Raw genomic sequence first — 25,440 nt, 5'->3', positions numbered from 1 at the left:
TATTGTACAGAGCCTTCTTTTATTTTTGTAACTATTGCTTGTATTTTTGCCAGCTATAGTTTAGACTTGGGGCAGGAGAGTAGGGATTTAATATTGCATCTGACAGTTGTTTAGAAATGACTCAGAATAGGCAGGTCTTCGTATTTGCGACCATGAAAATATAATTAATTAACACCTTGACCAGAATAAATTGTAGCCATTGCTAAGGTCAATTTGTATTATTGTTGTTGATAATTTGTCTCGATTTTTTTAATGATATTATTTTAATAGCATTTAAAATTATTAATTTAAGAATTTTAAATACTATTAAATTGTGTGCATGTAATTTCTCCCTACTACTTTGTACAAGTAAAGGCAATAAAACTATTTTCTGTATACAATTGACTATGTTACAAAGGAGATGTTGTAAAAATAAAATATTTTATTGTTTATAAAAATAAAATATTGTGATTGGTGACATAAAATATTTTACATGTAATTTTTGTGAAAATTAAAGTGCTGGTACAAATCCAGTAAAATGGAATGTCTTTAAAGCATTGACAAAATTTTACATTCGCCGGTTGACAATTAACCTAAATAAAGTGAACATTTTCAGAAAGCATCCATCAAGTGCAATTACATTGGGCATATATTGTGTGCATAACTATATTTTAATTCATTCAACTGTATGCAAATAGGCAATTTGTTAACATTGTTAATCCATTTTTGTGATGATAATAGGACATTGTTACACAAAAAGAATAATAACATGTATAACTCAACTAGGCAGGCCTTTGGACATCGTGCAATGAGTCTATATTATGGCGTTAGATTAATTCAGGCGTGCATGTTGAGGTATTTAGTTAGGTAGGGCTTTAACAATGGATGAATGTAATTTTGTGAATAAGTGTAATAGTACTGGTAATGCTTGATCAGTATAAATTGATTTTAATAATGTATGTTTTAATTTTTTATAACCATAGGGGTGTTCTGGGGACATAAACATCCCTCATATTTCTCCCCTGGAGGTAACTGTCTGCAACGCATCTGCTGAAAAGACCACAAACCCTCCAGCACTCCAATTTTCAAATTATGTTGTTACATTTCGTATATGTAACGACTTATGTATTCCAGTAATCAATGAATTGTTATAATGCTGAAAGATTATTTCATCGTTAAGTAGCTGAAAAGTTTGTAACGAGTGTATCGTTGTCTGATACCTCCGAAGCGACAACGACAAAAGAGAATCAGTAAAGGCAAACCGCATAACACCCAAACTCTTAGTACCTTTCTGGTTATGTGGCTGATTGAGAACTCGGCAGCGATCTGCCACGTCAGTTCAACCATGGCAATCAGAGCCTCATTTGCATAGCAAATTTGTATTGTGTTTTTTTTAATATCTAACACTGTTTGACAGTAAGATGGAGGGGAAGGGGCTTTGGGATATTAGCCTCGAATATTTATACATATGAGATGAAAATATTCCAGGTTGGGCACGCACAGTACAAGACAATTTAATAAAAATCTTAACTAACTCTGAGGAAGGTGGTAGTTGCCCCTGAAAATTTATTTATTTTCATCTTTAAGTGTGTATTTTACTGTGTGCGCCCAACCTGGGACATTTTTGTGTAACACACATCATAGAGGAATATCCTGAAATATTTATACATATAATGGTAAGCAGGGGCGGATATAGGAATTTCTTTCTTGGGGGGGAGGCACAAGCGTGACCGTATTCAGGATTTTGTTCTAGGGGGCACAAGGATACTTCGTAATACAAAGCGAACGCAATGATAATGGGACCGTATTAAAAATATTGCAAATTTTTTTGAGGGTCTGGGGGGGCACGGGCCCTCGTGCCCCCCTATGATGGTAAGTTATTAGTTATATTTATATATTGTCACTTCTTGGTAGGGTAAGGTAGGTACCCCAAAAAACCAGATGCAGTAATATCCAGTATTATATGTACATATTTGAGTGTGCAAGAGCAATCTCATATGGTCACTAAGTGTCATACATCGCCGTCGAGAGCGGCGAGACAATTCCCGCAGCCGCTCCCGTGCGAACTCCCGTCCTTCATCCAGCGACGGGCTATGCTGTTATCATGCGAGGTTTGCGGAGAAGGCGCATCGCTGTGTGTCCCCATGTAGCTTCGCGGAAAACATGTAGGGTAGTTGGTAAACGCGGCAAGCGCCCTGCAGTCAGCCGCCTTTTCATCACTGACGCCACCTCTGAACTGCAGCATCTCATCGACTCTGGATCGGACTTGTAGAATCCTGGAGGGAAAACTTCGCTGTCGCTTATATCCTTCATAAGTCAACTCTCTGTTCCTATGACCATGTCTGCGTCCTGAAATTTACACCCGATTTTAGCACTCTTGTTTATAACGCTATGACAGTTAATTGCGACAAAGTTAATGTCATAGTCATAATGTCAAAGTTATGTCATATGTCAAAGTTAATGTCATATGTTAGATTACCTTTCGGTCGGTTCTTTTCTTCACTGTTCATAAGATGAATGTATCACTATGAGAGTGCTAATCAATTTAGATATAATAGCTTTCCCTGAATTACTGCTCCTAAATTTACTTCATGTGATGTGAGGATTTACGCATGTGTGGATCACCTCGGGGTCTACATTTAGAAAACTTTACTCCTTAAAAAAAATCCAGTATTGAATTTTTCGTAGTCACCATCATTATTATGTTGATAAAATAAACTGCATTCTTTTGCAATAATATTGTTTAAAAAATGAAAAAAATTGATCACTTCGGACTTGATCCCTCGCAAAATTCTCATGAAGTTACAGCGCATAGTATAGACCTATGCGGCTACGGAGCCACGTATTGGTAACAGGTAAAAGGTGAGTCCAAATATGAATCCAAAGATAGGAAATGATATCTGCGGAAATCAAAAAGAGAATTTTCTCCATTAAAATTTTTATAACGACAGCAGTGTTAAATTAAGTTAATATGCGTTTAAATGGATTTAAAAAATTGTTACTGCCATCCCGTGTAACTGAAAAAAAAATTTTGCCGAGAGGTTCGAAACACCTACTTCGGATTACTACCGCGGTAAGTCTGCTCCTTCACCACTAGTCCATCTCACACGTTGACTCAGAAGCCTCGCCTCGCCGGAATTTCTGTTTTGATTATTATCACTAGCCCCAGCCTTCTGGCTGTCTCCAGTGGATTTCTGTAAATGTGGTTTCTGCTATTTAAATAGTCATTTTCTTTTCAGTATTTCTGATTGTTTTTTTTTTTAATTATGGGGAAGGGATGTGGTTTGGGATTAGGGCCGAGATTGGCGTACGATGTCTGGAGCCTGGGTCCGGGGTATAGTCCCAGAGATCTACTAATTTGTCGTTTCCTGTGCGTGTCAGAGATTTCTTGAATACATGAATATTTGCTTAAAAATGTGGAACGCTTCACGATTTTGCGTGTCATCCTTGCGCAGGGTCCATGCTAATCTTCTCTGTATCGTTCCAATTTTAGTATATGTTCCGCCGAAGCGAGTACGTTGACTCAGAAGGGGATTCATTACGATCTTTGTCAGGAAAGGGAATGAACCAGTATTCTAGTGTCACTAAATCAAACTGAATTTTAACACTCAGTGGCATTATTTGCTGTGATATTGCGGCGGATATTTTATGTGTATGTTTTGTTCGCTATCGCTTATCGAAAAGCTTCAGCGTTAATTGTAAGACAACATACTTCGACGGATCGGCCAGCTTACGAGAGAAGGTAAATTGACTTTCTGGACGTAGATTTATTATCTAGCATGAGCTGCACAATTTATGTGGTATTAAACACTGCACATACCTCGCATACATTTCCCTTTAATGATGTTGTTATAAAAAATATTTCGGGAAGTGGGAATGTTGTTCAAATTTCCCTCCCACTATAGAAAATACGAAAACTCGATTTCAAAACTGCGGCGAAAGTGGCGCCGCTCCATTTGTTGCAATACTTTTGAATCTGACTGTACATATTGGTATTCCTCACAATGCCCAATGGAAATATGTTTTGTATGTAGTCTCACGTTCGATATATATCGAATATGCTTTTTCTTCAAATATATCGAATTGCTAGAACATATAAGATTTTACATCCAAGGACATAGTTGACCAGGCATAATATAGTAGATACCCATAGACTGGAAGTTACACCAATAGGATTGCGGATTTTACAGTACAGATGGCAGTATTTTCGAAAGATCGATTCGATACTTATAGAAAATACGCAAATTTGCATAACTTGATTGCAATATAAGTTGGACCAAAGAAATTTTGGGAATGGGTATATCATGATATTCCTCACAATGCCCAATAGAAATATGTTCTGTATATGGTCTCACATGCGATATATATCGAATCTTCATTTTCCAAATTATATCGATTTGCCTTAACATTTAGGATTTTACATCCACAAGCATTGATGACCAGGAATTATAGAGTAGATGACGATTAACAGGAATTATAATGTACAGCATTGCGGATTTTACAGTGCTGATGGCATTTTAATCGAAAGATCGAATCGATTATTGTAGCAAATACGCAAATTGGCATAACTTGAATAGTATATGCGTTGGACCAATGAAATTTGGTGAATGGGTACAACTTGGTATTCCTCATAATTCCCAATGGAAACATTTTTTGTATACAGTCTCTCATTCGATATATATCGAATCTGCTTTTTCTTAAAATATATGGAATTGTTATAACACATAGGAATTTACATTAACGGGCAAAGTTGACCAGGAATTATATGGTAAATGGCCATAGACCGGAATTAAAATCAAAAGCATTGCGGATTTTACATTACAGATGCAGTATAGTCGAATGATCGAATCGATTATTATAGAAAATACGCAAATTGGCATAACTTGATTCGTATATCCTTTGGACCAATGAAATTTGGTGAATGTGTACATCCTGATATTCTTCACAAACCCCAATCGAAATATGTTTTGCATGTTGTGTCTCATTAGATATATATCAATTCAGCGTTTTCTTAAAATATATCGAATTGCTATAACATGCAGGATTTTACATCCGCGGGCGTATTTGACCATGAAATATAGGATAGATGACCAAACGGGAAGATAAATCAATAGGATTGCGAAATTTTAATTTCACGTGTCAGTATACTTGATAATTCGATATGATTATGGTAGCAAATATGCAAATTTTTGTATCTGTCTAACTAATGATGTTAAACCGAAGAAATTTTATGAATATGTTTATTATAGCATTGTTCATGCTGCACCAATTAAATATATTTGCTTTCCAAGCCCCCATTCGACACATATCAAATCTACGTTTTTGTGAAATATATCATAGAATTTAACATCTACGGGGACAGTTGAACATTCTTTGCTTCTTTCTCCAATTCAAGTTTCTTAACCGTATTCATATATTTATTGTAATCAATTCGTTTTCTTGTTATAAACCTTCCTTAGATATAAAAAATTAGAGCATTGAGAGACATACATCGTCAGTGGAATCCGAACATTACTTCATTATTTGAGACATATATATTCGGATAATCATTTCATTAGTCTCTGTTCGTTTATTTTCTAAAAATGATGTTTTTAATTTCATTTAGTTTGCTGTATTCAAACATCATAAATAAAAAATGGGTGAGAAAATCACGAGGTGATACAATCCTACGGTAAGGGCAGAAATACAAAAAATCGGCTACATTTCATAAGTTCATCTACTATATTTTTCTACACAACGTAAATCATTCACATCAAAACGGTTTCCCGAAGCATTTATCACCGTGGTTACTAAGAAGGTCTTAAGTAATGTTGACTGTGAATGAGAGTATTGCCCGCCTATTTCACTCATTTAAACGTTATTGTGAATGTTTTATTAGCCATTTAAACCACTCATGTGCACATGACTCGACAACACTTGACACAACTATGTTCCCACCCCCCGTTTGATGAATTCAAGCGCCTATATACTCGTTCTTTTATATATCTAGATAGATTTCATCAAACAATAAAATGAGCCAGATATCGAATTTTTTTATTAATCAAGTAATGTAATATGATGAATTTATTGTGGAAACGTGGGGGAAGATATTTCTTTTTAAGAATAGCCCATATTCACAAGTTTTTGATATTACGCGCAGTCAACAATTTTGTGTATGCCTGCACTTTTTTCGATATCTTTAATTATTTGGACGAATTAACTTAATTTTCAGTGCAATAAAGAGGAGAAGTAGTAAAAGAAAGCTGTCGGCGTAGATGACAAGTGCTGTTTGTAAAAAATTGGCGTGAATTGTAGCAGAAAACGCGAGAAATGTGCGGTTCGCCGTTTCAGCACGTGCGAAATTGTTCCTTTTTTTTCTCCATTCGCTTCAACCTCACGCCACACAGGTTCGAACGTCGACAAGTAGTAGAAAGGGTTAATATTTTAGGAAGAAACCATACCAAGGATCCCACTTAAGGCTTTGAAAGAGTTATTAGTAAAATTAGAAATTGCAATATTTCCACTGATTTTATTATAATAAAACTCAGTGGAAATACTGCAATGTTTTCCACTGAGTTTCCACTGCAATGAAACTTCCACTATATCTTGCCCAACATCATACAAGATACTTTGAAAGAGCTTATCGATGAAAAAATTTCAGTGGTCACTGATGAGCATGGAAAATAACGAATGGAATGGTGGTGAATGCGCAGTCATTTCCTGTAAATTCAACCTCATGAGCAAATACATATGTACACAGACAACAGCTTTCCCCAATAGCAAGCAAGAGTAGCCCAGCTGGCTCAATATTGTAAGAAATACAACTGACTCTGTCTACCATCTAAATGCTAAGGGAATGCTAAAATCTAAATTGTCTGCTAAGGGAATGTTTGAAACAATCAGAGGTTTGATCAGAGGAGAAAAATCAACAGTTTGAAACAAACAATATTGAGGTTCTCAAGCATTGTCTGCTAAGGGAATGTTTGAAACAATGCTTGAGAACCTCAATAAATATATTCCCTTAGCAGACAATGCTTAAGAACCTTAAAATAATATTTCTTTGATTAATCTGGCTTTGATGTTCCTCGGTCTTCAGGTGCAAGGGTCCAAATTCTCTCCTTGAATTAAGGCTCAAATGTGTGAAATAAAACCAATCTTTTTCAGGATAAAGTATCGAATTGTTTACTTTCACTATATTAAAATATTCAAACCTGAAATAAGATAAGTATTGGTAACCAAATTGGCACTCTTATATTTTAACATGAGGTATCTAGATGGGCACCACTGATTCTATGGCTCAGAAACAGCTTTTGATGGTAGATGCACCACTGATTCTATAGCTCTGAAGCTACTTTTGATGGTAGATAATTTGCTAGGAGGTTTTAATAGTACATAACCTGTGTTTGGCTACGAACAGCACTTAGGCAATAAAGTCGCAATTTTTTCCGTTGAAGGCTACACATCAGAACACACAGAGAAGAGAAGACTTCTCTTGCTTACGGTGCCTTTCCAAATCTTTTTCTATCAAAAGAATGAGAGGTCATTTTACTTTAGTCACAAAAAGTACAATGATTAGTAAACTTCCACACTCTAAAGGCTCATTTGCCTTACAAATTCATAAATATGTCATACCATCTTATGAGCAAATCAGTCATTCTCACTATTTTACCCACACGCGCTGTATTGGTTGCATCAATTTGCCTTTCTCAGCATCCAAAGAAAACTCGAACAGTATCTTGTATACATTACGTACGAAACTTGCTAAATCCTTTCTTTGTCACGCAATCTTTCACTTGCCTCACTTATTCCTATATATTTATCTCGAAGAAATACCAAGCCGTACACCAGATATTGTTAATGGACTTACCTACAATTTTTATTGTAGTACTTTGACCAACATATCCTTTGGAAAAGGAAATACGAAAATATTTTCACCTCATAACATATATCCTCAGAATTAATTATGAATTCTATAGTGACATCACATGCTATTTAATCAGAATGCAATCAGTAGGTACGATCTCTTTCTCTCTTTCAATTGCCAAATAAGAAACTTGGCTGTTCTTCTAATTCAAACTGTCTTTGTAAACACCGACACATTTTAAATTCGTTGATGAAGTCAGCAAAACCAGGTAATAACAGATTTTTATACCTACACTCCTGTTACACCTCCTTCCTTCCCTCCGATATGTAATTCTAGTATTTTTCATCAACTCACTTGGCTGGCACAAATCATAACAAACTCCTAACGCGGCGCAAATATTGCATAACTTCAACATTTTCAGGGGTTTAGCACACGATCTCCGACTAAAGTTCATAGAATAGACAATATTATTTATTGTATGGCGATTATTATCAAACTTGAGATGTTTGTAAGGATTTCGTAGCGTATACCGTAGAATACGTCGAATAGCATGAAAAGAGTGGTCCGTTCCGGATATATCACCGGTCTTATGGAAATATTTCACTTATTTAATTGCTATTATGGTGCTAAAAATATTGGAAATTGATTGCTGATATCGTAGATACGGATAAAAACAGAGGATGCTGCACTTGGTCGATAAATTCTTCCGTATATTATCGAAGGGTACTTCAGCATTTCAAAACATCCGCCATTTTCAACAGTTTAAACTTCACGTTAACTTTTTACCCGAGGGGAATCCATGGTTTAGCTTGACTACCACTTTAACGCTCAGATTTGACTTAACCATTTTACTTAACTTTTTTTGACTTAACAATTTCTTCTGCTTGATGGTGCCCCTTCTATTTGCCAATATAACACTATGTAAATCTTGGCGAGTCACTAATGCTGTATCCATAATTAACTGTGAACGTCCTTCGGCACAAACTTCAGCAAGGAATACTGAAGGGAAACTGATACTGACCACTCGGCTGGAAATGAGCGTGCCAATCGCATAGACGGCATATTTTGGGAAAACCTAATTTGTAGAATGGAAACACTTGCACGTGTCCATAGTAAGAGAACAAATCTGGGTGCATTGTAGTAGCCGCCGAGGAAAAACGGCTTGGAGGGCGCGCGAACCGTTAGGTTTTTACCATCCGCACGCGGCTCCCGCGGACCCAGGGATATAATCGTCAGAAGAGGGTACAAACCATAAATAACAGCAAATAAGAAGTAGTTGAGTACAATGCACTCACACTTAAGGGATAATCCAGTCTCTCAAAAGTACTTCGACGCATGTCATCCTAAGTTCCCGAGTGCCTACTCGGTGTATTGCGGCTCACGGGGAGCGAAAACAGCCCGACATCATTTTGCTTTACCACAAAAAAATCGGAGGGGAGCAAGTTGGAGCAAGATTTAAGTTGGAGCAAGATTTTTCTTTCCCGTCCTATAATATAGACTTCAGTCTAACTCTTGGAGTAAATATCTTAGGGGCGGCAAGTGGCGGTAACTACTTTTATCCTAGCATTAGGTAAAAAAATAAAGAAAAACTGATATTTTTAGCAATTTATAAAGTTAATAAATAACAATTGACTAAAACAAAAGTTCACTCTAATGAGCTAAAAGAATGGTTCTATCAAATATGCTCAAAAATTCCGAATTATGAATTATATTCCATTGACGGGGGAACAAACGTTAAACTTTTACGTATAAATCGCGCACTCACAATTTCATAGATTTTTATTGATTTTTGGCAGGCTATAAAAATTAAACAAAAAATTTTGAGAAAAAATTAAATTCAGTTTTAGATGCCCAAAACCTTCTAAAATGATAATATACCATTCCCAGTTCGAAATTAAAAAGTCGATATTTTGATTTTTGGCCAGCTTTTTTCGATTTCAGCCCACTGTGCGTTGTCAGTAGTAACGGAATCATTTAAGTCAAATTCAACACGCGAAAAAGATTCAGTTCCTTTCGACTCAGGAATGACTTAAAACCATTATATCGAAGTACAAAAAGTGTCCGGTGTTGTTATCAGATACGGGGAAGCAAAATATTTCGTGAAGATTAGTCACACGGCTGGCAAGACGAAATTTACGGCGCTGAATTCGCGGAAGAATGCCGACAGAGAAACTATACCCGGTAGATTCAATCTACTATTGTTAAAATATCATGGGAAAGTTCTTTTTTAGTGCGTAAACATTATTGTGAGGAGAGTTTTTTCCCGGGCTCATAATCTATTTTTGTTCATTCATCACTGACAGCAGTTGCGCGATTATTTCAAATGCTCAATTAAACGAAGTGATCTAAGCACCGGAAAGGTCTTAGTCACGGAATATCCCGGGTACCGGAGGCGTAACTAGGAATATGCTTTGGGGTTGATGGTAGTACCTGGGGGGGGACTTCACCCCCCCTCCCCCCGGAGTCAACTAGGTATCCCATGAAATTAAAAAAACGCATGCCTGTAAATACGTTTTGCATCATTTTGGAACCTAAAATTTAGCTTTACGAAGATGCAGTTGCTGTTCATCAAAGCTAGACTTTTGTTTAATTTTTTTAAATTTCTCTGAGGCTTTGGAGAGGGATCTATCCCCTCATCCCCCAACCATAATTACGCCTCTACCGGGTGCTTCATATTATATATGGCATGGTATTTAGAGGGAGGAAACGGACAGCTGGGGTCATTTTCACCACGAGGTAAGGAAGGGAGTACATAAACCCTGTGTTGAAATAAGTGATTGTAACAATAGGCTTAACCAGGGCTTAACGTCCCATCTGCCAGACAGTGTGTTGCACTGGAAGTTCCGTCCACACTACTCTCAAGCAGGGATACAGCCATATCTGAAAGCTTTCCGCCTCTGAAAGGATATTAACCCGGGTCCATAGGGTGTGAAGCCTTCGTGATGCATTAGTGAAATCTTGCTCCCTAATTACGGGGTTATTTTGGATGACTTTCCTCACGTATTTCATTTCTTCAATCTCCAATCTCGGGTTTGCCTGTAGGTCGTAAAATAAATTTCCTGAAAACTGCTGTTAATTACACAAATTTTTTTTTTCAAAAATTGGCTTCTCTGAACATTTAGTGTCATCATTCCGATATCAGTCGAGTATGAAAACCTTGCAGCTTAGTACAAGAAAACTAAAATATCTCCCATTTTCACCTAATGCGAACCCGACCCTAACCCGAACCCTAACCCGAACCCTAACCCTAACCCTAACCCTAACCCTAACCCTACCCCTTACCCTAACTTTGGAAAATATAACGAATCATTTCAAAAAGGCAAAATTCCAAATTTTGACCCCGCGACCATTAAATCCTTATTTATCAACTGATTTCAATCGAATAACTTTTATTATATGTATTTTTCCTTTTTTAACCGTGCTATAGAATGTCATTGAATTGCGACGTAAAATTTGGAAAAAAGAACGAATCATTTCAAAAAGGCAAAATTCCAAATTTTGACCCTCCGACCGTAAAATCCTTATTTATCAACCGATTTCAATCGAATAACTTTAAGAATGTGTGCGTTTAACTCAAGCACCATGCTATAGAAGATCATTGAATTGTGACGTAAACTTTGGAAAATATAACGAATCATTTTAAAAAGGCAAAATTCCAAATTTTGACCCTCCGTACGTAAAATCCTTATTTATCAACTGATTTCAATTAAATAACTTTTATAATGTGTATTTTTACGTCAATAACCAAGCTATAGAATATCATTGAATTGCGACGTAAACTTTGGAAAAAATAACGAATCATTTCAAAAACGAAACTTCCAAATTTTGACCCTCCGACCGTAAAATCCTTGTTTCTCAACCGATTTCAGTAGAATAACTTTTAAAATATGTGCGTTTACGCGAAATACCATACTGTGATATATCATTGAATTGGGACATAAACTTTGCATACTATAACAAACCATTTCAAAAAGGCAAAATTCAATATTTTGACCCTCCGACCGTAAAATCCTTATGTATCAACCGATTTCAATAAAAAACATTTATAATGTGTTTTTTTGCGTAAATAACCGTGCTATAGAATATCATTGAATTGCGACGTAAACTTTGTATAATATATAACGAATCATTTCAAAAAGGCAAAATTCCAAATTTTGACCCTCCGACCGTTTAATTCCTTATTTATTAACAAATTTCAGTCGAATAACTTTTGAAATATGTTTTTTTACGCGAAGCATCATGCTGTGAGATATCATTGAATTGCAACATAAACTTTTCATAATATAACGAACCATTTCAAAAAGGCAATATTCAATATTTTGACCCTCCGACCGTAAAATCCTTATGTATCAACCAATTTCATTTAAAAAACATTTATAATGTGTTTTTTTGCGTAAATAACCATGCTATAGAATATCATTGAATTGCGACGTAAACTTTGGAAAATATAAGGAATCATTTCAAAAAGGCAAAATTCCAAATTTTGACCCTCCGTACGTTAAATCCTTATTTATCAACTAATTTCAGTCGATTAACTTTTAAAATATGTTTTTTTACGCGAAGCATCATGCTGTGATATACCATTGCATTGCGACGTAAACTTTGGAAAATATAACGAACCATTTCAAAAAAAGGCAAATTTCCAAATTTTGACCCTCCGACTGTTAAATCTTTACTTATCAACTGATTTCAATCGAATAACTTTTTGAATATGTGTTTGTACGCGATGCATCATGCTGCGGAATATAATTGACTTACAATATAAACTTTGGATAACATAACGAATCATTTCAAAAAGGCAAAATTCCGATTTTTGACCCTCCGACCGTAAATTCCTTGATTCATAACCGAGTTTAATCAAATAACTTTTCAAATGTGTGTGTGTACGCTAAGCACAATGTTGCGGAATATAATTGACTTGCGACGTAATCTTTGGAAAATATAACGAATCATTTCAAAAAAGGAAAATTCCAAATTTTGACCCTCCAACCGTAAATTCCTTATTTATCAACCGATTTGAGTCAAATAACTTTTAAAATATGTTTTTACGCGAAACATCATGCTGTGATATATCATTGAGTTGTAACGTAAAGTTTGCATAATATACCGTACCATTTAAAAAGGCAAAATTCCATATTTTGACCCTCCGACCGTAAAATCCTTATTTATCATCCGATTTCAATTCAATAACTTTTATAATGTGTATTTTTGCGAAAATAACCACGCCATAGAATATCATTGAATTGCAACGTAAACTTTGGAAAATATAACGAATCATTTCAAAAAGGCAAAATTCCGATTTTTGACCCTCCGACCATAAATTCCTTATTTATCAACCGATTTTAGCCCAATAACTTTTAAAATATGTATTTTTACGCGAAAAATCAGGCTCTGATATATCATAGAATTGCGACGTAAACTTTGCATAATATACCGTTACATTTTAAAAATGCAAAATTCCATATTTTTACCTTCCGACCGTTTAATCCTTAATTATCAACCGATTTCAATGGAATAACTTTTATAATGTATATTGTTTTGTATATAACCATGCTATAGAATATCATTGAATTGCGACATAAACTTTGGAAAATATAACGAATCATTTCAAAAAGGCAAAATTCCGAATTTTGACACTCCGACCGTTTAATCCTTGTTTTACAACCAATTTCAATCAAATAACTTTTAAAATATGTGTTTGTACGCGTAGCATCATGCTGTGATAAATCATTGCATTGCGACGTACACTTTGCTTAAAGTAACGAACCATTTCAAAAAGGCAAAATTCCAAATTTTTGACCCTCCGACCGTAAATTCCTTATTTATCAACTGATTTCGGTTGAATAACTTTTAAAATATGTGTTTTTACGCGTAGCATTATGCTGTGATAAATATTTGATTTGCGATGTAAACTTTGCATAATATAAGGAACCATTTCAAAAAGGCAAAATTCCATATTTTGACCCTCCGACCGTAAAATCCTTATTTATCAATTGATTTTAATGGAATAACTTTAATAATGTGTATTTTTGCGTAAATAACCATGCTATAGAATATCATTGAATTGCAACGTAAACTTTGGAAAATATAATGGATCATTTCAAAAAGGCAAAATTCCAAATTTTGACCCTCCGACCGTTAATTTCTTATTTATCAACCGATTTCAATTAAAAAATGTTTAAAATGTGTGTTTGTACGTAAAGTACTATGCTGCGGAATATAATTGAATTGCAAAGTAATCTTTAAAAAATATAACGAATCATTTCAAAAATGCCAAATTCCGAATTTTTACCCTCCGACCGTAAAATCCTTGTTTCTCAACAGATTTCAATCGAATAACTTTTAAAATGTGTTTTTTTACGCGAAGCTATATCATATATTGATATGTGATATATCATTGATTTGCGATGTTCACTTTGCATAATATAACGAACCATTTCAAAAAGGCAAAATTCCATATTTTGACCCTAAGACCGTAAAATCCTTATTTATCAATTGATTTTAATGGAATAACTTTTATGTATATTTTTTGGTAAATAACCATGCTATAGAATATCATTGAATTAAGACATAAGCTTTATAAAATATAAAAAATCATTTCAAAAAGGCAAAATTCCAAATTTTGACCCTCCGACTATAAATTCCTTATATATCAACTGATATCAGTCCAATAACTTTTAAAATATGTTCTTTTATGCGGAAAATCATGCTGAGATATATGATTGAATTGCGACGTAAACTTTGCATAATATAACGAACCATTTCAAAAATGCAAAATTCCGAATTTTGACCATCCGACCGTAAAATCCTTATTTATCAACTGATTTCAATTGAATAACTTTTATAATGTGTAATTTAGCGCACATAACCAAGCTATAGAATATCATTGAGTTGCGACGTAAACTTTGGAAAATATAACGAATCATTTCAAAAAGGCAAAATCCCGAATTTTGACCCTCCGACCGTAAAATCCTTGTTCCTCAACCGATTTCCATCGAATAACGTTTAACATGTGTGTTTGTACGCGAAGCACTATGCTACAGATTATATTTGAATTGCGACGTTATCTTTGGAAAATATAACGAATCATTTCAAAAAGGTAAAATTCAAAATTTTGACCCTCCGACCGTTAAATCCTTATTTATCGATTTATTTTAATGTGTGTGTTTACGCAAAGCATTTTGCTGCGGAATATTATTGAATTGCGATGCAAACTATGGATAATATAACGAACCATTTATAAAAGGCTAAATTCCAAATTTTGACCCTCCGACCGTAAATTCCTTCTTTATCAACCGATTACAGTCAAATAACTTTTAAAATGTGTGTTTTTACGCGACGCATCATGCTGTGATATATCATAGAATTGCTACGTAAACTTTGGAAAATATTACGAATCATTTCAAAAAGGCTAAATTCCAAATTTTGACCCTCCGACCGTTAAATCCTTATTTATCAACTGATTTCAATCAATTTACTTTTAAGAAGTGTGTTTTTACGCGACGCATCATGCTGCGGAATATCATTGAATTGCGACGTAAACTTTGATAAATAGAACGAATCGTTTCAAAAAGGCAAAATTCAAAAATTTGACCCTCCGACCGTGAAATGCTTATTTATCAACTGATTTCAATCGAATAACATTTAGAATGTGTGTCTTTACGTGAAACATCATGCTGTTTAATATCATTGAATTGCAACGTCAACCTTGGAAAATATAACGAATCGTTTCAAAAAGGCAAAATTCCAAATTTTGACCCTACGACCGTAAAATCCTTAATAATCAACCACTTTCAATCGAGTAACATTTAAAATATGTATCTTTAGGTGAAACATCATGCTGTATAATATCATTGAATTGCAACGTCAACTTTGGAAAATATAACGAATCATTTGAAAAAGGCAAAATTCTAAAATTGGACATTCCGACCTCAAAATCTTTATTTATATGCCGATTTCAATCGAATATCTTTTAGAATGTGTGTTTTTACGTGAAGCACCATGCTGTAGAAGATCATTGAATTGCATATCGTTTCAAAAAGGCAAAATTCCAAATTTTGACCCTCCGACCGTAAAATCCTTATTTATCAACCGATTTCAATCAATTAACTTTTACAATGTGTCTTTTTACGTGAAATATCATGCTGTATAATAAAATTGAATTGCAACGTCAACTTTGGAAAATAGAACGAATCATTTGAAAAAGGCAAAATTCCCAATTCGAACCCTCCGACCTCAAAATCCTTATTTTAATACCTATTTCAATCAAATAACTTTTAGAATGTGTGTTTTTTCATGAAGCACCATGCTGTAGAAGATCAATGAATTGCAACGTGAACTTTGGAAAATAGAACGAATCATTTGAAAAAGGCAAAATTCCGAATTAGGACCCTGCGACCTCAAAATCCCTATTTATATACCGATTTCAATCAAATAACTTTTTAAAAGTATGCTTTTACGTGAAGCACCACGCTGTAGAATATCATTGAAGTGCGACGTAAAATTTGGAAAATATAGCGAATCATTTAAAAAGGCAAAATTCCAAATTTTGACCTTCCGACCGTAAAATCCTTATTTATCATCCGCATTCAATCGAATATCTTTTAGAATGTGTGTTTTTACGTGAAGCACCATGCTGTAGAAGATCATTGAATTGCATATCGTTTCAAAAAGGCAAAATTCAAAATTTTGACCCTACGACCGTAAAATCCTTATTTATCAATCGATTACAATCGAATAACTTTTAAAATGTGTGTTTGTACGCGAAGCACTATGATGCGGAATATAATTGAATTGCAACGTAAACTTTGGAAAATATAACGAATCATTTCAAAAAGGCAAAATTCCAATTTTTTACCCTCCGACCGTCAAATCCTTATTTTTCAACCGATTTCATGTCAGAACCGTAATTTAAAAAATTAAACTTAAAATTATAAAAACGTGTGTTTGGTATGAATATTCTTGCTAATAAACGCGAGTTCACTAATGAAAATGATAAAATGAATAAAATTCAGTTTGATATGAATGTTCTTCTTACAAACACGAATACACCACTCGAAATGAAAAATTAAAAAAGTGAGATTGATATGAATATTCTTGTTATATACGCGAATACACCATTCGAATTGAAATAATTACATAGGTGACTTTGATGTGGTTTTTCTTATTGCAAACGCAAATTCACCAATCGTAATGAAAAAATTTAAAAAGTTAGTTCAATATGAATATTCTTGTAACAAACACGAATTCACCACTCAAGATGAAAAAATTAAAAAAATGAGTTTGAAATGCATATTTTTGTTACAAACATGAATTAATCACTCAAAATGAAAAAATTAAAAAAGTGAGTTTGATATGAATATTCTAGTTACAAACTCAAATTAACTACTCAAAATGAAAAAAATTAAAAAGTAACTTTCTTATGAGTTCAAATGAAAATGTTAAAAAAGTAAGTTTTGCGTTTTCTCTTCCTACAAACGCAAAATCAGCACTCGCAATGCAAAACTTAAAAAAGTGAGATTGCATATTCTGGTTACCACACGAAATCACCACTTGAAATGAAATAATTAAGAAAGTAAATATGATATGAATATTTTTCTTACAAACACGAATTCACTAATCGAAAAAAAAAGATTAAAAAAGTGAATTTGATATGAATATTCTTGTTACAAACACGAATTCACCACTCGAATTGAAAGAATTAAAAAACTGAAATTGAATGAATATTCCTATTACAGACGCGAATTCACTTCTCAAAATGAAAACATTCACTTTTAAAAACTAAAGTATTTAAAAAGTGAGTATTATATGGTGTAATCTTACTACTAACGGGGAGTCACTACTCGAAATGAAAAAATTAAAAAGAAAGTTTGATATGAGTATTCTTGTTTCTCGAAATGAAAAAATTATAAAAAGTGAGTTTGATGTGAATATTCTTGTAACATACGCGAATTCACTACTCAAAATGAAGAAATTTAAAAAAATGAGTTTGTTAGAGTTTTTCTTGTTACAAACACAAATTTACCACTCGAAATGAAAAAATTAAGAAAGTGAGTTTGTTACAAACACGAATTCACCACTCAAAATGAAAAAATTAAAAAGTTGAGTTTGATATGCATATTCTTGTTTAAACACGAGTTAACAACTCGAATTGAAAAAATTAAAAAAGTGAGTTTGATATAAATATTCTTGTTACAAACGTGAATTCACTGCTAAAAATGAAAAAAATTAAAAAGTGACTATCATATGAGTTCAAATGAAAATATTAAAAAAGTGAGTTTTATGTGTTTTTTCTTACTACAAACGTAATTTCAGCACTCGCAAAGCAAAACTTAAAAAAGTGAGATTGATATGAATATTCTGGTTACCAACACGAAATCACCACTCGAAATGAAAAAATTAAGAAAGTAAGTTTGATATGAATATTCTTCTTACAAACACGAAATCACTAATCGAAATGAAAAAATTAAAAAAAGTGAGTTTGATATGAATATTCTTGTAACAAAAGCAAATTCACTATTCAAAAGGAAAAATATTTAAAAAAGTGAGTTTGATATGGTTTTTTTTACAAACACGAATTCACCACTCAAAATGCAAAAATTAAAGAAGTTTAGTATTAATATTCTTTGTACAAACGCGAATACCCGCGAATAATATAAAATGAAAAAATAATAAATGTGAGTTTGACATGAATATTCTTCTCACAAACACAAATTCACCACTCAAATGGAAAAAAATTAAAAAAGTGATTTTGATATGGGTTTTCTTGCCACAAACGCGAATTTACCACTCGAAATGAAAAAATTAAAAAAGTGAGTTTGGTATCAATATTCTTGTTGAAAACGTAAATTCACCACTCGAAACGAAGAAATTGAAAAAGTGAGTTTGGTATTAATATTTTTGTTACAAACGCGAATTCACCACCCGAAATGGAAAAATTAAAAATGTGAGTTTGATATGAATATTCTTGTTACAAACGTGAATTCACTGCTAAAAATGAAAAAAATTAAAAAGTGACTATCATATGAGTTCAAATGAAAATATTAAAAAAGTGAGTTTTATATGAATATTCTTGTAACAAAAGCAAATTCACTATTCAAAAGGAAAAATATTTAAAAAAGTGAGTTTGATATGGTTTTTTTACAAACACGAATTCACCACTCAAAATGCAAAAATTAAAGAAGATTAGTATTAATATTCTTTGTACAAACGCGAATACCCCACTACAAATGAAAAAATAATAAATGTGAGTTTGACATGAATATTCTTCTCACAAACACAAATTCACCACTCAAATGGAAAAAAATTAAAAAAGTGAGTTTGATATGGGTTTTCTTGCCACAAACGCGAATTAACACTCGAAATGAAAAAATTAAAAAAGTGAGTTTGGTATCAATATTCTTGTTGAAAACGTAAATTCACCACTCGAAACGAAGAAATTGAAAAAGTGAGTTTGGTATTAATATTTTTGTTACAAACGCGAATTCACCACCCGAAATGAAAAAATTAAAAATGTGAGTTTGATATGAATAGTCTATTTACAAAACACGTTTTCACTACTCAAACGAAAAAATAAAAAAAGTGAATCTGAGATGAATATTCTTGTTAGAAAGGTGAATACATTTCTCAAAATGACAAATTAAAAAGTGAGTTTCATATGAATATTCTTGTTACACACGCGAATTTTCACACGAAATGAAAAAATTAAAAATGTGAGTGATATGAATATTCTGGTTACAAACACGAATTCACCACTCGAAATGTAGAAATTAAAAATGTGAGTTTGATATGAATATTCTTGTTACAAACACGAATTCACCACTCGAAATGTAAAAATTAAAAAGGTTAGTTTGATATGAATATTCTTTGTACAAACACGAGTTAACAACTCGAATTGAAAAAATTAAAATTTGAGTTTGATATGAATATTCTTGTTCCAAACACGATTTCACAACTCGAAATGTAAAAATTAAAAAAGTTAGTTTGATAAAATATTGTTGTTGCAAACGCAAATTTTCACTCGAAATAAAAAAAATTAAATATATTAGTTTGATATGAATATTCTTGTTCCAAACACGAATTCACAACTCGAAATGAAAAAATTAAAAACGTGAGTGTGATATGAATATAATGGGTTAGGTAGGGTAAGTTGGATATCGGTGATAGGTTTCATTTCGAATGCTTTAATAGCTTAAAATATTCTACGATCTGTGTTGCCCCTTTGCGAGGTCACTGAAGGACATTAACTTTTTAATGTCATTGAAGGTCATTGACATTTCAAAGTCAATGAATGTTATCGTGATTTCTAGGTCACTGAAGGTCATTGATGGGTCCAATTAATTCAAGGTCAATGACCATTTCTGGTCATTAAGGGTCATTGACCGTTCAAGTTCATTCAAGGCCATTGACCGTTAATGTTATTCAAGGTCCTTGGCCGTTTGAGGTCATTCAAGGTGATTGACCGTTCAAGGTCATTCAAGGTCATTGACCGTTCAAGGTCTTTCAAGGTCTCCGACCGTTCAAGGTCATTCAAGGTCATTGACCATTCAAGGTTATTCAACGTCATTGACCGTTCAAGGTCATTTAAGGTCATTGACCGTTCAAGGTCATTGAATGTCATTGACCGTTCAAGATCATTTTAAGTAATTGAACGTTCAAGGTTTTTCAACGTCATTATCCGTTCAAGGTCATTAAAGGTCGTTGACCGTTCAAGGTCATTAAAAGTCATTCACCGTTAAAGGTCATTAAAGGTCATTGACCGTTCAATATCATTCAGGGTCATTGACCGTTCAAGGTCATTAAGGGTCATTGATTATCAAGGTCATTCATGGTCATTGACCATGCAAAATTTTCAAGGTCATTGACCATTCAAGGTCATTCAAGTTCATTGACCGTTCAATGTCATTCAAGGTCATTCAAGTTCATTGACCGTTCAATGTCATTCAAAGTCATTGACCGTTGAAGGTCATTCAAGGTCATTGACTGTTTAAGGTCCTTCAAGGTCATTAACCGGGTAAGGACATTCGAGATTATTGACCGTTCAATGTCATTCAAGGTCATTGTCCGTTCAAGGTCATACAAAGTCCATACGGTTCAAGGTCATTGAGCGTTCAAGGTCATTCAAAATATTAAATTTAAAAATATAAAACGTTAGTTTGGAATGAATATTCTTGCAAATAAAACCTTGTTCTCTACTGGAAATGATAAAATGAACAAAGTCAGTTTGATGTGAATGTTCTTCTTAGAAACACGAATTAACCACTCGAAATGAAAAAATTAAAAAAGTGAGATTCATATGAATATTCTTGTTAAAAACTCAAATACACCACTCGAATTGAAACAATTAAAAAGTGAAATTGAATGAATATTCCTATTACAAACGCGAATTCACTTCTCAAAATGAAAACATTAAAAAAGTGAGTTTGATATGGTTTTTCTTGTTACAAACACTAATTGACCACTTGAAACGAAAAAATTAAAGAAGTGAGTTAAAAATTCTTGTTACAAAGGCGAATTCACTTTTAAAAACTAAAGTATGAAAAAAGTGAGTATATCTTCCTGCAAACGAGATCTCACCATTTGAAATGAAAAAATTAAAAAGTAAGTTTGGTCTTAATATTCCTGTTAAAAACGCAAGTTCATCACTCGAAACGAGAAATTAAAAAAGTGAGTTTGGTATTACTATTTTTGTTACATACGCGAATTCACCACTTGAAAAGAAAAAATTAAAGAAGTGAGGCCGAAAATCTTGTTACAAAGGCGAATTCACTTTAAAAAACTAAAGTATTAAAAAAGTGAGTATATCTTACTACAAACGCGAAGTCACCATTCGAAATAAAAAAATTAAAAATTAAGTTTGATATTAATATTCTTGTTACAAACGCGAATTCAACACTCGAAATGAAAAAATTAAGAAAGGAAGTCTGATATGAATTTTTTTCTAACAAACACGAAATCGCTAATCGTAATGAAAAAAATTAAAAAAGTGAGACTGATATGAATATAATGGGTTGGGTTGGGTAGGCTGGATATCGTTGATAGGTTTCATTTCGAATGCTTTAAATGCTTAAAATATTCTACGATCTGCGTTGTCCCTTTGCAAGGTCACTGAAGGACAAGAACATTTTAAGGTCATTGGAGGTCATTGACATTTCAAGGTCAATGAATATTATCGAAATTTGTAGGTCACTGAAGGTCATTGATGGGTCCAGTTCATTCAAGGTCAATGACCATTTTTAGTCATTAAGGGTCATTGACCGTTCAAAGTCATTCAAGGTCATTGACCGTTAAGGATTTTCAAGGTCATTGGCCGTTCGAGGTCATCCAAGGACATTGACCGTTCAAGGTCATTCAAGGTCATCGACAATTCAAGGTCGTACAAGGTCTCTGACCGTTCAAGTTCATTCAAGATTATTGACCATTCAAGGTCATTGACCGTTCAAGGTCATTGAAGTTCATTGACAGTTCAAGTTCATTTACATCACTGAACGTTCAAGGTCATTCAAGGTCATCGACAATTCAAGGTCTTACAAGGTCTCTGACCGTTCAAGTTCATTCAAGATTATAGACCATTCAAGGCTATTGATCATTCAATGTCATTCAAGTTCATTCTCCGTTCAAGGTTTTCAAAGTCATTGACCTTTGAAGGTCATTTAAGGTCATTGACCGTTCAAAGTCATTCAAGATCATTGACCTTGAATGATTTTGAACTAATGACTCATTCAAGGTCGATGTCATTCAAGGTCATTAACAGTTCAAGGTCATTCAAGGTCATTGACATATGAAAGTCATTCAAGGTCATTGACCTTTCAATGTCATTTACCTTTCAAGGTCATTCAAGGTCATGACCTTGAATGACCTTGAGCGGTCAATGACCATTAATGACCATGAAAGGTCAATGACTTTGAATGACTTTCAACGGTCAATGACCTTGAATGACCTTGAAAGGTCAATGACCTTGAATGACCTTGAACGGTCAATGACCTTGAATGACCTTGAAATGTCAATGACTTTAAATGACCTTAAACAGTCAATGACCTTGAATGACCTTGAAAGGTCAATGACCTTGAATGACCTTGTACCGTCAATGACCTTGAATGACCTCGACCTTGAATGAGTCATGAGTTCAAAGTCATTCAAGGTCAATGACCTTGAATGACCTTGAAAGGTCAATGACCTCGAATGACCAGGAAAGGTCGATGACCTTGAATGACTTTCAACGGTCGATGACCTTGAATGACCTTGAAAGGTCAATGCCTTGAATGACCTTGAGCGGTCAATAGCCTTGTATGACCTAGAACGGTCAAAGACCTTGAATGACCTTGAACGGTCAATGACCTTGAATGACCTTGAAAGGTCAATGACCTTGAATGACCTTGAAATGTCGATGACCTTGAATGACCTTGAACGATCAATAGCCTTGAATGACCTTGAACGGTCAATGACCTTGAATGACCTTGAATGGTAAATGACCTTGAATGACCTTGAAAGGTCAATGACCTTGAATGGTCAATGACCTTGAATGACCTTGAAAGGTCAATGACCTTGAATGACATTGAACGGTCAATGGCCTTGAATGACCTTGAAAGGTCAATGACCTTGAATGACCTTGAACGGTCAATGACCTTGAACGACCTTTAAAGGTCAATGACTTTGAAAACATTGAGCGGACAATAAACTTGAATGACATTGAAAGATCAATAGCCTTGAATGTCCTTGAACGGTCAATGACCTTGAATGACCTTGAATGACTTTGAAAGACCTTGAAATGTCAATGACCTTCAACGACTTTTTTTCATGTCCTTCAGTGACCTCGCTGAGGGACAACAGATCGTAGAATATTTTAAGCTATTAAAGCATTAGAAATGATACTTATCACCGATATCCAACCTACCCAACCCAACCCATTATATTCATATCACAATCACTTTTTTAATTTTTTCATTTCTAGTTGGGAAATCGTGTTTGGATCAAGAATATTCATATCAAACATATATTTTTAATTTTTCATTTCGAGTGAATATTTGCGTTTGTAACAAGAATATTCATATAAAACTCACTTTTTCAATTTTTTCAAATCGAGTTGGGAAATTGTGTTTGGATCAAGAATATTCATATCAAACTCATATTTTTTATTTTTTCATTTCGAGTGAATATTTGCGTTTGTAACAAGAATATTCATATCAAACTCACGTGTTTAATTTTTTCAATTCGAGTTTTTAACTCGTGTTTGTGACAAGACTATTCATATCAAACAAAGTTTATAATTTTTACTTTTCGCGTGGTGAATTCGTGTTTCTAACAAGAATCTTAATATCAAACTCACATTTTTAATTATTTCATTTTGAGTGGTGAATTCGTATTTGTAACAAATTCACTTTCTTAATTTTTTTAAATTTCGAGGGGCGAATTTGTGTTTGTATCAAGAACAACTCCATCAAACTCACTTTTTTTAATTTTTTTCATTTTGAGTAGTGAATTCACTTTTGTTACAAGAATATTCTCATCAAACTCACTTTTTTTAATTTTTTCAATTCGAGAGGTGAAATTGCGTTTGTAACAAGAATATTAATATCAAACTTTCTTTTTATTTTTTTCATTTCCAGTGATGACTTCGCGTTTGTAGTAAGATATACTCACTTTTTTATTACTTTCGTTTTTAAAAATGAATTCGCCTTTGTAACATGAATATCGAAATCACTTTTTAAATTTTTTCGTTTCGATTGGTGAATTAGCGTTTGTAACAAAAAAAAATACCAATCTCACCTAAATTTTTTTCATTATGAGTGGTCAATTAGTGTTTGTAACAAGAAAAACCATATCAAACTCACTTTTTTAATGTTTTCATTTTGAGAAGTGAATTTGCGTTTGTAATAGGAATATTCATTCAATTTCCCTTTTTTAATTCTTTCAATTCGAGTTGTTAACTCGTGTTTGTTACAAGACTTCATATTAAACAAACTTTTTAATTTTTACATTTTGCTTGGTGAATTCGTGTTTATAACAACAATCTTAATATCAAACTCACATTTTTAATATTTTCATTTCGTGTGCAAATTCGAGTGTTTAGCAAGAATACTTATATAAAATTAATTCTTTATTTATCATTGCGTGAGGTGAATGCGTGTTTCAAACATAAAAACTTTATCGAACTCAATTATTTAATTTTTCATTTCGAGTAAAAGTTCATTTTGGTAACAAGATTATTCAGATCAATCTCACTTTTTATATTTTACTTTGCAAGTGCTGATTTCGCGTTTGTAGCAAGAAAAAACATGTAAAACTCAATTTTTAATATTTTCATTTGAACTCATATGAAAGCCACTTTAATTTTTTTTCATTTCTAGTAGTGAATTCAAGTTTGTAACAGGAAAAACTCTATCAAATTCACTTTTTTAAATATTTTCATTTTGAGTAGTGAATTCGCGTTTGTTACAAGAATATTCTCATCAAACTCACTTTTTTTAATTTTTTCAATTCAAGAGGTGAAATTGCGTTTGTAACAAGAATATAAATATCAAGAAAAACTCCATCAAACTCACTTTTTTTAAATTTTTTTCATTTTGAGTAGTGAATTCACTTTTGTTACAAGAATATTCTCATCAAACTCACTTTTTTTA

At 33.4% G+C, this 25,440-nt stretch overlaps 1 non-coding gene across 1 annotated transcript; it reads right to left on the bottom strand.

Moving 5' to 3' along the window:
* Window positions 1-3,389: 3,389 nt before the first annotated feature.
* LOC124156674 lies at window positions 3,390-3,496 on the bottom strand. Its single transcript, XR_006864379.1, has one exon. It is a non-coding gene; the product is annotated as a U6 spliceosomal RNA (small nuclear RNA).
* Window positions 3,497-25,440: the final 21,944 nt, after the last annotated feature.

Source organism: Ischnura elegans, chromosome 3, assembly GCF_921293095.1.
Source record: "Ischnura elegans chromosome 3, ioIscEleg1.1, whole genome shotgun sequence".
Lineage (NCBI taxonomy): Eukaryota > Metazoa > Arthropoda > Insecta > Odonata > Coenagrionidae > Ischnura > Ischnura elegans.
Note: the sequence above shows the minus strand (reverse complement) of the source record. Positions and strands in the feature narration are given on the sequence as shown.